Source organism: Equus asinus, chromosome 11, assembly GCF_041296235.1.
Source record: "Equus asinus isolate D_3611 breed Donkey chromosome 11, EquAss-T2T_v2, whole genome shotgun sequence".
In the NCBI taxonomy this organism is placed as follows: domain Eukaryota; kingdom Metazoa; phylum Chordata; class Mammalia; order Perissodactyla; family Equidae; genus Equus; species Equus asinus.
This window is the reverse complement of record NC_091800.1, coordinates 82,769,489-82,785,444: the sequence shown is the minus strand read 5'-3', so window position 1 is coordinate 82,785,444 and position 15,956 is coordinate 82,769,489.

The following is a 15,956-nucleotide window of genomic DNA, read 5'->3' as shown; positions in this document are numbered from 1 at the left end:
TGTGCAATGACGTGTGCCTCTGTTTATCATCAGTTTCTGAACCCACCACTAGCCTGCTGGGAGCTGTCAGGCAGCTGCACACCCACCTCCTGGGGAGTGGGGTAGCTGCGGCTACTGCAGAAAGGGGCCAAGCAGCTTTGTGAGCAACTTCTCAGCACCTCTAGTGACTAGGAGACCCTGAAGCAAGGGAAACTGGAGAGAAATAACCCCAACGTCCTTCTGAGGGCCATGCGCAGGGAAAGAAGAAAAACCATGCTTCCAAAGTCGGGTGCCTTTTCCTCCATAAACACGCTCGAGATGACACGGGGCCGTGCACCTGCCTCCATTTGTAAATTGAAAACATATTTATCCCATGGTCTCTGGGGCTTTTCGTTTTGTTTTTTAATTGTTTTTCTTTTTTTTTCTTTGAATGGATGGGAATTCTTCTACTTTGCCGTGAGGAATGCCAAAGAAATGCATAATTAAAAATGAGAAAAGAAAGTCTTTTAAGGGCTGTTTACTTGGGTGATGACAGAGACACAAATGTTTCTTTCTCCTCACAGGGCCCACCCACAGAAAGGAGCAGACAATGGAGCCGGCCCTCTTGTACAGACAGCCCTGGAGAGGCCTCCGGCTCGGCCGCCGGCCCATTCAGGCCCCGACCCTCCCACCCTCCCACACGCCTGGCCCGCTAATTACATGTCAGCCTGGCGCTCCAGCCCCCCGGCCACCCCCAATTACAGCCGCATTGACATCTCTCAAGTGGTTCATGTGTTCACACAGTGTGGCGAGTCTCTCTTAATTGCCCAAAAAAGTGGAAAATTACTAATATTCAAGAAAAAGGAGTGGGCTGATGAGGGAGAAAGGATGCACTTCGCACATGTGTTCAGACTGAGCAAAGAAACCCAAAGTTCTGTTTCATATGGCCCTCATCTTGGACAGACTTAGAGAAACCACCCCACGGACTCCCGGGCCAGAGGCCTGGAGCCCTTTCAATCTTCAAACTGATAGATACGGGTCGGAATCCAGCGGCTCCCGTTACAGAGGCTTTGAGCTATCCTAGCAAGTGAATGACAAAAGTTACATCATTTTCATCAACATTCATCACTCTAATTGCCTGAACCTCCACCAGAACAAAGTCACACTATAGTTTTATGGTATTTGATTAATGAGGGCAGGAAAATTGAAGTTTTTGCAATAAAACTAAAAAAAAAAAATCAACAGACTTTTATCGTTTTTTCCCTTATGACTTTAATTTAATGGCTCGTGTTTTCATTACTGCAGAGGCTGTACACTTTAGCGTGCAATTATGTCCCATCTGTGAAGCACTGTGTTATTACAGTTTATTCTCGTAGCTTTTCAATCACTTTTGAGTTGGGCTTTACAAGTATTCTTGCAGCAGGTGGGCTTCCTGGCACGGGCCCAGGAACACACAAAGCGCAAAGCTGGAGTTTAATGGCAGCATATGCATGTGGCACAGAGCACCAGTCTTCCCCATATGCTGGGAAGCAGCCTCTTCAGCCTGCCAGTCACTCTTCTTACTGACTACAGTCTCTAAGTAGTTTTCTGCCAGGGAAAAATATACCAAGGCAGCAAATTTCTCCAGTGCACCATCCTTATTACCGAGACACCCTGTCATTAGCACGAGCACAATGAACCTGAACTGGGGATGCATACCAATGAGGTGGCACGGAGCACTTTTGCTTCTTATCTCTATGGAAACGCCCCCCTCCCCTGCTGCAGTGGACAAGCAGGAATGTCCCCCACCCATATGTCACCTAGTTAACACTGTAACTGTGATGTGAACCAAACTCCGCTCCAGCCCTCGCGACAGCAGAGAGAAAGGAAGGAAAACAACGAGGTCCCCGCATGTTCATTCGGGAGGCGCTTGCTTCTAGCATTCTGGAGGCTGCACAGCCGTAGCTCACAGCCATGTGCCGAAAACGATGTTGAAATCTATAAATAACGTTCTCCCGCGAAATCCAGCAGGGAGAGTTCAAGCAAGCTAAAAGAAACTGCTTTATCCCATTAAACAAATGGAGACCAACATTTTTTTTTAAATTAACATAAAGAGTGCATCACTTCTAAGAGGCTGGGACAGCTCCTGGAGCCACAAGCCTCCCGGCCTTTCTTCCCCAGAATTTTTACCTGCACCCCAGTACAAAATAAACCTAAAGAGACAGACCCAAATATTTGTGTGAAGGCTGTGAACTTTGCAAAGACAGAATAAAGTCTTTCGTTTTCTCTCTGTGTCTGTGTAAAAGAGAGACAATGAGAAAGAGAGACTTGGTTTGGTTTTTATTTCATAGCTCAATCGGTAAACAAGTGAGAGATTCTGACTTTGAAATTTCCACACTGTGGTTTGGGGTATTTTAATTTACAGTGGCTATTTAATTTACACACCACAGCTTTATTCTTCTCTGAATCCCACCAGCAGCTCTAAAATCGAGCAGACCCCTGAGCACTGGCACGTGAAGCTGGGCGTGCCCCCTCCTGCACGGGCTGCCCCCTCTTCTCCAATAGCCCACCAGCTTCCCTTCTCTAGACAAGTTTAATCCTTCGCTTCACACCGCGTATGCTGGAGACCCTGCGTCTCACTCTCCTCGTGCCGGGATATTTTTCTGACATTGTCTTTCAACTGTCACTCACCTTGTGGTCGAGAGAATCTCTCGGGCTGACCTCAGCCCCAGGGAGAGGGCCCGGTCCTGCAGGAGCACAGCATTGTGGTCGTGCACGGTCAGGGGACCCCTGATGAAGTGCAAGCCTTTTAAGGTGAAATGGTGCGATAACACTGAACGTACTGAGAATCTAAAGGAAGTAATATTTAAGGCACAAATAAAGGGTTATTTCCAAGAACACCCACCAAATACTAGGTGCTGTGAAGTCACGTCATACTGCTACGTGGTGGTGACCCAGGAAGACGAAACACAAAAACGAGTCAGAAAAACTGGCTTCTGAGCACAAAATCAAGCAGGCTTCTGTCAGGACTGGTGCTATTCCCCTGGTACTATCACTTATAGAACATTTATTTTTTATTATAAAAGCAATCCTAGATCTATGTGAAATTTACTGGATTCTAATGGGAATAATTTCCTCCTGCATAATGTGTCCCGATGGGAATCGTACAACTCTTTGATTTTTGTTTTTAAGTTAAAGACATCAGAGGAAAAGAAAACTTCTCTACAAAGAGAAAGAGCAGTTCTCAGACAAGCAGCGCCCCGGCAAAGTGGAGACGCCGGAGGCAGGGGGAGTGCAAAGAGGTTTAATTTAGTGCTGAGGGCTACTGGTCCTTCTCCCCAAATACAAGAGGGTCAAGACTAGGTAAGAGATGGAATTGAGAACAATTCAGTAACTCTCACCTTCTAGCTACTTGGGAGATGCTGTTTAAGAGATCTGAATAAACGTAAGTACACTCCTTGACCAGGATGCCACAATTTATTATAAGAACCCAGAAAATTAAAGCAACTTCTATTTATATTTGATACATTTTCTTCCTTCAAAACAAGATCCTGAAACCTGTCTATAGGACCCTATCTTCTAGGACTCGGAGGGGAACGGAGCGTGGGGCATGGCTACCGCCGTCCCCATTGATTTTTATCTTCATCCCATTAAGAAGGAGGCTGATCTCTCCTGGACACTGCAGGTTCGGGGACAGCTGGAGAGATAGGCGCTCCTTCTGACCACATTCCGGCATCACAAACACAGCCAGCACCTCTGCCCCCGGGTGAGAAAGAGGGAATTCTCCTATTCTGGTGCAGGTGGTGGTCTCAGACCTCACGCTCTCCAGACTGGTGGGCTTAGGACACCTCTACCCACGTACAGACACGGGTGAGGTGTTGGCACTCCACGTAAGCGCCCAGGTCCCTCAGTCAAGGCGAGAGATGGTGTCCAGCCATTGGCCGAGCTGAGTGGAACACTAAGGCGTTGGTGGTGCTGGCCAGGGTGGCCCTTTAGACTCGTTCAGCCTGACCAGGGGTAGGAGAGGCTGCCTGGCCTGACCAGTGCACCCCTGTTTGGACTGGTCAGGGGTCCACAGACAGGTGTCCATTCCTTTTGGTTTGTGTCCAGTCAGCCAAGCATCTGTTCTGATCGGTCAGAACTTGAATCTCATGGTTATTGAACATGTCGAGTATGATTCTCCCAGGGTCCACGCCTTTTCTGTGTGGGGCTGTGACGGTTGAGTCGTGTGCCCAGAAAGACGGGTGAAGCCCTAACCCCCAGAGCCTCAGACTGTGACCTCCTTTGGAAATAGGAATGTTGCAGACGTAACTAGTTAAGATGAGGTCAGCCCTGAGTAGAGTGGCCCTGGTCACACAGAACCAGTGTCCTTACAAGAAGAGGGAAATTTGGGCTCAGAGAGGAGACGACAGGGGAAAGATGCCATGTGAGGACGGAGGCAGAGATGTAAGAGATGCATCCACAAACCAAGGAACTCCTGGGGCCGCCAGAAGCCAGAAAAGACAAGGACAGGATCCTCCCCTAGAGCCTTGGGAGGGAGCAGGGCCCTGCTCACGCCTCCATCTTGGGCTTCTGGCCTAGGAACTGTGAGAGAAGAAAGCTCTGTGCCTCAGCCGCCCAGTTTGGGGGGCTTTGTTACCGCAGCCCCAGGAATCTACTCCAGGTGCCCATTAAAGAATGGCTTTCCAGGTTTGTAGAATAAGGAAAGAAATGACATTTCCCTGGAAAAGCAGCTGGCTCTAGGTTCCAAGGAATGTAAAGAATTAGCGAATTCAGGAGCCCCGGGGCCAAACTGCCTGCGTTCTACTGAGTCTTTACAGAAGAGCAGGCCGTGTCTCCCCAGCAAAGAGGACACGGCCTCCGGGCGGCCTCAGCTCACATCTCAGGTCTGTCACTTGGCAGCTCTGCCACCTTGGAGAGGTTACTTAGCCTCTCTGACCCTCAGGTTCTTCCTCTGCAAATTGGAGATAATAATAGTGCCTCACCTGTAAATTTTCGGTAAGGCTGAAATTAGTCAAGCCATGTGGAAACCACATCAAGTATGCAGTAAACATTCCATGAGCCTTATTTATTAATCCTCAGTATAACGAGATTTGTTAGGATAAAAGGCCATTGTTTTCTGTTTTTAAAAACCATGTTTAATTTCATGCTACCTCTGTTGAAAGCAGTTTCCGATTCTCTCACAGTCCTATCAAACACAAGGTTTCTTTTCACGTATGAAATAAAACCACAAGTTTATCTTAGACGGGCAAGAAAAGTCTGTTTTGTAGAATTCATGTGCAGCCTCGGCCCTTCCAGGCTCACTCTGTGGATCCCCTCCTGACGCCCTCGAGGGCTTCCTCCCTCCCGCTCTGTCACCCTTGTCATCGTCATTGTAACACTGTCTGCTAAACCATATTATCAATCTGCCTTTCGGTTAATTTTTCTTTGAGTTTATTTTCCTGTCTCCTCAAATAAATAGTAGGTGCCTTAAAAATAGGGATTCTATATAGTAATTCCTCATTTCTCTAGCCCACAGGCATTATTTTGCATGTGGAATGACTTTAAAATATTTAACAAAGAAAAATTAAATAAGATAAAAAGAAAGATAGCAGAGCTTATAAAACACTTCCAATATATTACCCAGTTTGATCCAGCCTAATAGGGTCTGTATTGCTTTTTTTTTAAATAAATACAGACATAAAAGATCAAAAAGGCTGTTATTCTTCAGAATCCAAGCCTATGCCCTACTTAATGGCTAAAATTGTTAATTCGGCTCTTGAATCTTTGATGGACCTGGGGGGTGGGGTGATGGCCAGGGTGGAGGTGGGGGTGATGGTGGGAAGAGGGTAGAGTGATGGGAGGGAAGGAGGTGGGGAGAGGGGAGGGGAGAGGGTGGGTGATGTGGGGAAGGGGGTGGGGTGATGGTGGGGGAAGGGATGGGGATGATGGTTGGGGAGGGGTGGGGTAATGGTGGGGGAAGGTATGAGGGTGATGGTGGGGAAGGGAGTGGGGTGATGGTGGGAGAGGGGTGGGGTGATGGTGGGAGAGGGGTGGGGTGATGGTGGGGGAGGGGATGAGGGTGATGGTGGGGGAAGGTATGAGGGTGATGGTGGGGAAGGGGGTGGGGTGATGGCGGGGGAAGGGATGGGAGTGATGGTGGGGGAGGGGGTGGGGTGCGGTGGGGTGGGGGCAGGGGTGATGGTTGGGAAGGCACAGGGTGATGCTGGGAATGGGGTTGGGGTGACGATGGGGTGGGTGATAGTGGGGGAGGGGGGGGGGATTCTAGAGCATCTACCAGTCCTTGATCACCATTGCATACTACTGGTAATATTAAAATTAAGGCTTTCTTCTTTGGTGAATTGGAAGAATTATAGTAAAATTAAAACTAGAGAAACAAGACATCTGGGTTTCAGTCCTGGCTTTTCAACTAACTGGTCATCAGAAATTTGCCAAGTTATTTCTTTCTTTGGCCTCACATTCCTGATATTTTCAGTGAGATTGTTTTGGATGATTCCCTCCTACCTTAGTTTCCCATCAAATATATGTATTCCTTATTTGAACTTAAAATAAACTTAAACAAAAAACACATGAGATTCTAGCTCTGCAGGTCATCGGCTATGTTATTGTGGGTAAATCACTTCTCTGAGCCTCAGTTTCCTTATCTGTAAAATGGGGACAGTAACAACCTATCTACCAAATTCTCTCCCTGTGCCTCAGCTCTAAGTGCTCTGCAAAGGCTCGGTGCTTTGTCCTTATTCCAACCACCAGGGCCATTACTGTCCTTGGTGTCCTCACAGACGGATGGAAGAACTGGGCTCGAGGACATTCAACAGCTCTCCCCAGGTCCACAGCTCGTGGATGACAGTGTCAGCATCTGAACCCAAGCGGCAGCGCCAGGATCTGTGCCATCAAAGGGCACAAAGCTCTCTTGGTGATGTGGTGAAGGTTAAACTGGGCAGTGAGCGCACCATGCAGACGGTACACAGTGCTTAGTTCGAGCCAAGACGACTCACAGATGTTGGCTCTAAGCAGGGCGATCACAAGACAATTCCCACTCTCTCTCTTGGAAGAGCAAGATGGCACTGCTAATAATTACACTGGGACAACCGGGTAGACCGGATGGCAGAGTCTTAGCAGTAGTCACTATCCCAGGCTGTAAACTCCCGAGAGAAGAGCCCAAGTCTTGTCAGGTGCACTGTTTGTGTGGAGGCTCATAAATAGCTCAGACGATGGTGTTTCTCTCTGGAAGGTGAATTTGAGCCATAACAACTGAGAGGAGAATGGCAGCAGCACCTTGGGCAGCCTCTTAACCCACACCCAGGACTCTGAGGCTGAAGGGTCCTGGTGATGCCCGAAACCCTGATAGAAAATTTTTAAATCCTCCACCAGTGACTTAAATGAAGATACCTTGATTATTTTTAATGTAGTCACTTATCAGAATGCCCTTCCCAAGGACGGAGGAAGAGCAAGACTGAGCATCATTAAACCTCTGCTTTTACGAAATCCACACATTGTTGCTATAATACTTGTGATCAAAATAAAATTGAGATATAAGAACTATATAAATACAGTATGTTAGAACAAGCAGGTCTAAAAATCCCAGTTGTGTTAGAAGCTATTGGTGCTTCTAGATGCTCCTAGAAGCTTCTAGATGCTAGAGGGACACTTGCCTCAAAGTCAGACAATCCAAGTTAACTCCTACCCACTAGCACAAGTCACTCTACGTCCTTATCATCCTAAGGTGTAAATCTGAAAACTACTGGTCCTGTCTCACCTTGGCAGGGTAGGGAGAGAATCAAACAAAATGGTTCAAATACACTCTTTCAACAATTCAGCATTTATTGTGTACCTACTATGTGCCACATCTGTGTTAAGCACTATGGATGCAGAGCAGGCAGGGAGAGAGGCACGCAACCCAGTAACCACAGCACAGTGTGTTGTGAGTGAGGACGGAGCCATGTCTGAAGACGGGCAGACTTTACCAAGGATGCTGAGGTCCGCCCAGAACCGTGTGCAGGTGAAGCGGACCCCGGGGCGCTATTGCCCTTCAGATGCCCTCTTATTTGCCTGACCTTAACTGAAATGTTGATTTACAGAACTCTCTTTCTTAGGTGGTAAGCCCAGATCTCTGCTCAAAATGAACAATATTAATGGCAAAAATGTATAGCAAGGTACCAATCTAATGAGGCCAATTTTTACATCTCTCATAGGTGTTAGAATATATATTAATGAACAACCGAGTTTATCTTTGTCCCATTTGCTGAACTTTCTCCCCTGGATAACATTTAAGGTCTACAGAATTAGACCTGGTCATTCTTTCCCGTCCAGAACTATCAATTTTCTTCACTTCAGTTATGGAAGTGCAAATCAGAGCTCCAGTCACTTCCAGTCCTGACTCCTTTCAAGTTGACATAGCACAGATGAAATTTCAGCTTCTGTCCCTTGTAATTACACAAGCTGAGAACTTGAAAGCTGTGAATACATAAGAACACATTTCCAACTTGGTCTATTTAGTCCACACCAGACGGGGAAGGTAAACAAATAAAGTAAATGAATGGGGAGCTTCGCCTTACTGTCCAGACCAGAAACGGCAGGCAGTTTTCCTTTCCTGAAGCCAGTAGGTATGTGTCTACTGTGACTCTGACCTCTGAGCAGTGACTGCCCACTCCCTCCTTCCAGGACACTCTTGGAGCTCACCTTCTGTGACCTCCCCCATGCAGTCCTCCCACTTACGGCCTTTGCCAGAACTTCCATGGTTTCCTTCTTCTTGGTTTGTGCCCTAAACATGGGTGGTTCTGCCAAATCCCCTGGGAGACCACAGTCATTCCCATGGGTTGCAAAGGCTGGCTGGAGGTCCCCAGACCCGTTCCTTCACCCCACATGCAGCTGAACTACATTCCTCAGCCTCCCTTGCAGCTGCGCTGGGACATGGGACCTTTGGGCCTGTAAGATCTCCCGGGAGATTCTCCAGACTTTCACTGCATCTGCTTTGGCTGGAAGGACTCCAGGAGGCCAGAAGAGGGGGCAGCACCACAAGATGGAAGGATCGAGATGGGTCTCTGGACCTCGATTTGGAGAATGATGTCCAGGAGATGTGCCTGTCTGGGAAGGCCCCCCATCAGACACGTGCATATGGGAAATGAGCCTTTGCTATATTAAGCCTCTGAGATTTGGGGTTGGTCTGCTCAGCAGCTAGCATCAATCATCCTGCTTTCCATGGCCTCAGATCTGTGCCTGTCTGCTGAGATGCCACCTGCAAATCCACTGCTGTCATCCCCACTAGAATGTTCTGCCACCATCTCAAGATAAACTCATCTTCTCCCCCGCTGAACCCCAATCTGCTCCTTGCTCGGTCCTCTCTGCTTCTGGGAAGGGCACTACCTTTCACCCGTACCAAAGCCAGATGACCAGTTAACACCCTTGACCCCGCCCTGCCCTCCACCTCTCGTGTCATCAGTCCCACATTTCATCCACCTTTCTCCCCAGATGTCTCTTGTCTGGACACCACTGTCCACTCAGGTCTGGCCTGACAAACCTCTGGCCTGACCCCCAGGAGACCACCTCCACCCTGGGGGCTTTCTTCTTCATTCATGTAAAAGGATGAATGTTTGTGTATGACGTCACCCTGCTAAAACTCTCCAAAGCAGCTTTCCCATGGGAGTCCAGGACCATTCAGGACGAGGCCTGGGTGTGCCTCCAGCCTCCCCTCTGCCCTCCCTCCCACATGGGATGGGCCTGCGGTCCTCATGCCTGCAGCTTCCTGCCCAGACCCACACCTCTACTGCCTCTGGATCCTGCCCCACCCATCCTCCCTGGATAGGGACCACGTGCTCCCCTCACACCATGCACGTCTGTCCTCACAGGACGCGTACTGTGCTTCACTAGTTTCCTATCTCCTCTACTAACCATGGGCTTCCCCGTTTCCTTTGTTCACTCTGGTGTCTGCAGCCAGAAGTCGGGTCTAGAACAGAGAAAGGGCCTGATCAATCATGTTGACCAAAAGAATGAAAGGATGAATGATAGACCCCATATTTCCAACCCCATCAGCCAGACTCACACTTTGCCCTGTTAGGGAATTGTGTCCCTTTGATCAGGTATGTACCCCACTAGCACGCAAGGCTGACCTCACTCAGCCTTGTCCAGTAGAGACGGGGCCTGACGTCGCAGGACACCAGGCGGCTCTCGGATGCTCAGAGCCCCTCTCCTCATCACAACGTGATCTATTCTCTGCTGTCTCAGGTCTAACTCGAGGCGACACGTGGAAGCCCTTTCAGTTCGATACGCGTGTCTGCAGGAATCATCATCATCATCTTCACCACCAGAGACATTACATGAGCTGCCCTGTGGTCAACGTCCAGATCCATTTTATGGCGTGAAATGTGTTTGTAAAGTTTTGAAACTTTCCCTGACCTCAGACACAGCCTTTTCCGATGGGCCTGAGTGTAAGGACGTTTTACGGGGAGAAGGGAAGGAGGAAAAAACCCTGATGGATGCAAACAGCTACAGTACCTTCGTCTTTACAAACATCCTTTCCTTCTTGGTCATGCCTTAAACTGTTTCCTTCTCGCCTTTAGGGATTGCAACAGGGAGAAATGCAGATGTACACTTAAAGGCCACCAGTGCCTTTCGAGCTGAAGCCCATTAGGCTGGTTCCCAGCAGGTCTTCCAACTCTTTACTACTTAGAGTTAAAAGACAGATTCAAAGACGAGGTGAGCAAGATGCCGTCTAGCCACTCCCCAAATAACAAGGTTGATGCTGATGGCTTCTCGTCTGGCTCACAGGTGCTGGAATATGTTTGACCTCAGAGCCACCTGCTGTCCCCTCAGGGTGCCCCTCCTACTTCATTCTATGTCAACGTCCCTGTCAGGGACATTCCTGGTGCCACAGAGCCCGAGCTGTCACACAACAGCCTGTCTGCCCTAGGAAACGCTGGCTCTTCCTCACAGCAGGACGCCTGTCCCCGACATGCACTGAAGCAACGTCTGTGACTCCCCCAGGGGACCCCAAGCTCTGCCTCACAGCTACAGCACAACAGTGACGGCAGGGCGGTCCTGCTCCAAGGCACCTATGGTTGTACCCATGTGGAGGTTTTATAGACTTGCCCCCAAAAAGTCCTAGGTGTCATTCAAAGAATTTTTCAAGGCCTGCTTTCTTAGTGGAATTTTAAAATGTAAGAAAGGAACGAAAAACTTGTCTCCTTTCTCCTTAGGAAGTATTTTCAGAATCTTTAAGCTTAAATTGTCAATAAACATTCTAAAACTGGACCCAGCACTCTTTCTCATGAAGGTCCTGCAGAAGAGGCCGTGACCAGAGGACAGAGGACAGAAGGGGCCCCATGAGCAGTGAAAACTGGGCCCTGACACCAGCATCTAATTCCAGACCCCTGTGCACAGGTCACAGAGCCACACTGAGGCTGCCTAATTTCTGTGCGGTCCTCACAGTCTCAAAAGGAAAGAGGAACCATTTTGTTCCAGAGACACCGCCCGGATGATCTCGTTGATCATCTGCTCCGTCTTTGGCATATTTCTGGAGCTGGAATACTCCAGAGAAGACTCAGTTCCCCAGCTCCTCCCCCACTTCTCCTATCCCACTCAATTCCACCCTGTATAGGAGTTAAGAAAGACGCTGATTGGGCCTAGGAGAATAGAGGTAATCTTCTGTGATTTGGTTTTTTATGTAACCAAATTCATGCATTTTAAATATACTCACATTAATATCCACAGGTGGAAAGAAACAGAAATTATTTTCTCTAGTTATTCCAAGAAATAAGAACCTTAGCACAAGAACAGCTGTTTGGGACCCTGTGCTCAACCTCAAGGCAGCACCACACACAAACCTTTCCGGACGGAAGAGGCTGCTGCTGCTTCTTATAGAAGAAATCTCGCAGTCCTCTTCAAGAGCTCCCCCAGGGATTTCTGCCTTCACTACAGGGAAATTCTGCTGCCATGTAACATGTTCTCTCTCTCTCCTGCTGGAGGCAGATGGCTCTTGATGGCCCTCACTGGGCACATCATCCTTTCGGATAAGAGCTTACCCCTCAAATATGACCCCAGTAACCACAAGGTCACAGCATACGACCTTGGTTTGGAGCGGAGCAGACCTGGGTTTGCATCCTGTCACACGTGGGCTGTGATATTGGGACAGCTACTCATCTGTGTGGATATTTCATCTACACAGTGAGGGCGACATGAACCTCGCAGGATGGTTGTAGATACTCAATGGGCTAACATACATACAACGCTTCGTACAGTCCCAGGCACGCAGCAGGTGCTCAATCAAAGCCCCGGACAACGCTCTTAGGAGAGGTGGAGTAGGTGTCCAGAGAAAGGACTGCCATCAGATCCTTGGCCTCTGCTCAGCGACAATCAGCTGTCCCATCCTCTTTCTATCAGAATGCCCAGGATGACTTCCAGGTCCACATTAGCGATAGGTTTTTCTATTTCCTTTTTGAACTCTGCGTATTGCTTTCCCAGAGCACACAGGAGCAGCCATGGAAGACTAGAAGTCACGGTCACAGAGCTTTCCAGTTCAGAGCTTTGAGACACAAGCGACTTGGTGAGCCCCCACTTTGGCCTCTAGGACCATGAACGAGTTCACGTGGAGACGGTGGCGGGGTGGTGGCCGAGAGGGGCGGATGGAGGCTGGGGGATCTCCTCTTGGGTGTGTTTGCAGTGGATTCTGTCAGCACATCACATTATTTTCATATTTTCCCAACCAGGCATGCCCTGATTTGTAAGATGGCAGCCATTCGTCAAACACCAGCAAAGGAGATGGCAATGCCAGGGAGATTCCCCATGGCTGCATCTAGGAAAACTCGCTGTTAATGAGGAAGCTTCCAGTTACCACCGACTGAACGTCCTTGGAGGGGAAACACCTTCCACGCACGCAACATGGAATATCAGCACCTCCATCGGCAGTTACCCAATATTGGGGCCACTTTGCTTTTTCCCCAGGGAAAGCTAATCACACTCTAGAAATGAAGCTAAGCTCATATGAAAGAAAATATAAACAAACATGTGGAGAATAAAAATAAAATGCTCTCAGCCTGAGGAGGAAACAACGACCCCACCAGGCCAGGCTCGCAGGAGCATTTGAGGGACCCTTCTGCTCCTCGGCCTCCTTCTCCTCCGAGGGCGCCAAATCTGGGCAGATTTTAAATTGTTGCTATGTTTACACTTTTCTTTCAAAAGTAAGGTGAAGATTTATTTTAAACATATACCTTTTCAAAATTTGTTGGTAAGATGCTAAGAGATTTTCCCTTGAGGGCAAACAATAGCTTTTTCAATCACTAATATGCTAACATCCAGAAATTTTGGAGGAAATCCATCCCACTGGCATGGCAGTATGCACAATTTTATTATATGGTTCTAAGATGTTAAGAGAATGCCTTACTGTTGTAAGAGGTCTTTGTGTTTTCCATAAAACGAAACAAGCAACCTTTTATAAGACAATATATTTTACAAATAGTAAAATTCTTCATATAAAAGATTATTTAATTGTGCCACAAGGTAACATGACAGAAAATTCCTCTTCTCTTCAATAATACTGATAAATGCTCCTTGTTTGCTGCTGAGCAGTTTTGAAAATAGCAAGCTGTATTTCTCTTCGAGGCTAATAAAAAATCACGCTAATATATACATGCTAATTTTCTTTGTTGCCCTTAGAATAAGATTCTGAAGTTGCCAAAGCTACCACTTCAGAACTATTCCAAGATTCTAAAATTAGGAGACAGTGAAATGTCAGACTATGCAAATGGAGACTGGAGCCGGGAAATTCACTGTGCAATTCCGAGTCTCTGAATCTGAACACACAGAAAGTTCCATCCAATGCAGCATCGTGTCGTCCACCATCTCCTCTCCATCATCCAAGTCCAGCGTGAGGGAACGTAAGGATGTCATCCAACCACCACGCCTTGTCCCTTCCCGCCAGGCAGCTTTATCCCCCACCTCGGTTATTTACAGGCTCGCACACCCTCCTCCCCTGTGGAGCCAAGCATCTGCACAAAAGCTGCACCATCAGAAGTGAGGGCCCCATGCAGCCACAGCTCACTTCTGCCTCAAAGCTGCCGTGAGGATGCCGTGGAGTCAGGAGCCTTATTGAGCGGCAATGCTAAGGGGCCTCCTGGAATCCCAGCATTTCACACCACGGTGTAATGATGTACATAAAATGGATAAATGGATAAACAAGCACATTCACCCTCTTAGAACAAACTGTATCAATCAAAATAGATACAATACTTTTAACTAATTCCCTTGTAATGGGAAAGGAGTGGTTTTGATTGCACCCAGAACACTGGGTCGAGTGACAGGTGCAGCGCGTGTTTATTTTATCTTAATTACCTGCCCCACGCCCAGGCTCTCAGCCTGGGGGTCTCTGGGAACTCCCTATTCAGGGCGATCAAGGGGGAGCTCTTGGACTTCATGGAGCCCTTTCTACTTCTGCAGGTGTGCACTTCCTCTCTGACAACCAAGGTGTAGATGCAGTTAGTGGCCGTGTTTGCAGATGTGGGGTGCAAGGTCCCCGGGAGACGTTCAATTTGGTAGCGTCTGTGTACACTGTTGGGACCGCCTGCCAGCTCGAGCGGAGGCTGGAGGCTCCAGCACGGAAAGTGGGGACCCCTCTGCATGCACAGAAGGGAAGAAAAACCCCCTCCCCACCTGTGGGCGCCTTCCAGGTGTGCTGCCCTTCAGGTTGGGGTTTGCAACAAACCAAATGACAACAGCGACGGGCCCAAAGCAGAGGGATGCACAACCAGCCAACGCCCATGGCTGCCCCCAGGCCGGGCAGAGAGGCCAGCAGCCCTGGGCACAGAGCCTGGGCATCCTGCAGAAGGGAAGCAGACCCAGGACGCAGGCAGCGGCGAGCAGCGCTGTCAGAGGGAAGCGGGAGGATTAATCAGCGTGATGCTCCCCACACTGATTAAACAATGAGGCGCCCTGGGGTTCTGCTGTCTGTCCCGATGAGTGCTCATCACCCTGATGTGCAAACCCTGAACAGCTCCCTCGGGAGCAAACTACCTTTTAATTTTTCTCTCTAAAGATTAATTCCATTGTTATGGAACCTGTATTATAAGCACCGTAAACTAATCATTAGTCATTTTCAAGCAATCTGACCTTCCTTGCCACAAATCGTGGAGTGTTTTCCAAGAGGTCTCTTTTGGGTTCTGGGGATTTGCATCATGCAAGTTCAGAAAGAGTCGAAAATAAACAAGAACATTTGCCCTGTAACTTCGCAAACAAGAGAAAAAACTGAAATGGCTTCTTTTTCATGGGGGTGACTTCTTGTATTTTGACAGCTGAGAAGGCAAAATTGGGAACAATGCTTTTATCCCGGCCCCACAACATCCTGCCAGGGGACAGGAGAGGCCTGCAGGAATGGGCTGCTCCAGGACCTCCTTCACACGTGTAGCCCATCCAGAGCTCCCCAAATCTTCCCTGGTAGGTATGTGCATCAGTGTCCTGGGGCAACAAAGTGCCCTGGCTGGGGGCTTAAACAACGGAGCTTTATTCTCGCACAGTCTGGGAGGCAGAAGTCCGGGACACAGGGGTGGCAGGGCCACCTCCCTCTGGAGGCGTTGGGGGAGCCTCTGTCCAGGCCTCTCCAAGGCTCCCAGTGGTTCCCTGGCTTGTGGCAGCACAAGTCCAGTCTTCCATGGCGTCCTCCCTGTGGTGTCTTCTCTGTGTTCAAACCTCCCCTTTTATAAGGACGCCCGTCACTTGATTAGGGACACCCTCCCCCAGGAGGACCGCATCTAACTAACTGCATCTGCAATGACCTTGTTCAAATGAGGTCACATTCTGCGGTTCTGGGGTTATGGCTCCAACATATGACTTTGGGTGGGACATTTTCAACCTACACAGTAGGATTAGGACTATTTGACACGTGAGATGATTCGAGCTCAGAGGGGCCGAGTGACACACAATTTCCTGGAGCCCAGCAGGGCTGGAGTTGACCTCTGAAACAGCCTAGCCTAACCCAAAAGGTTAGACCCTTTCCTGTTCCAAACCTCTAAACTTTGCCTCAGGAGAACATCTTC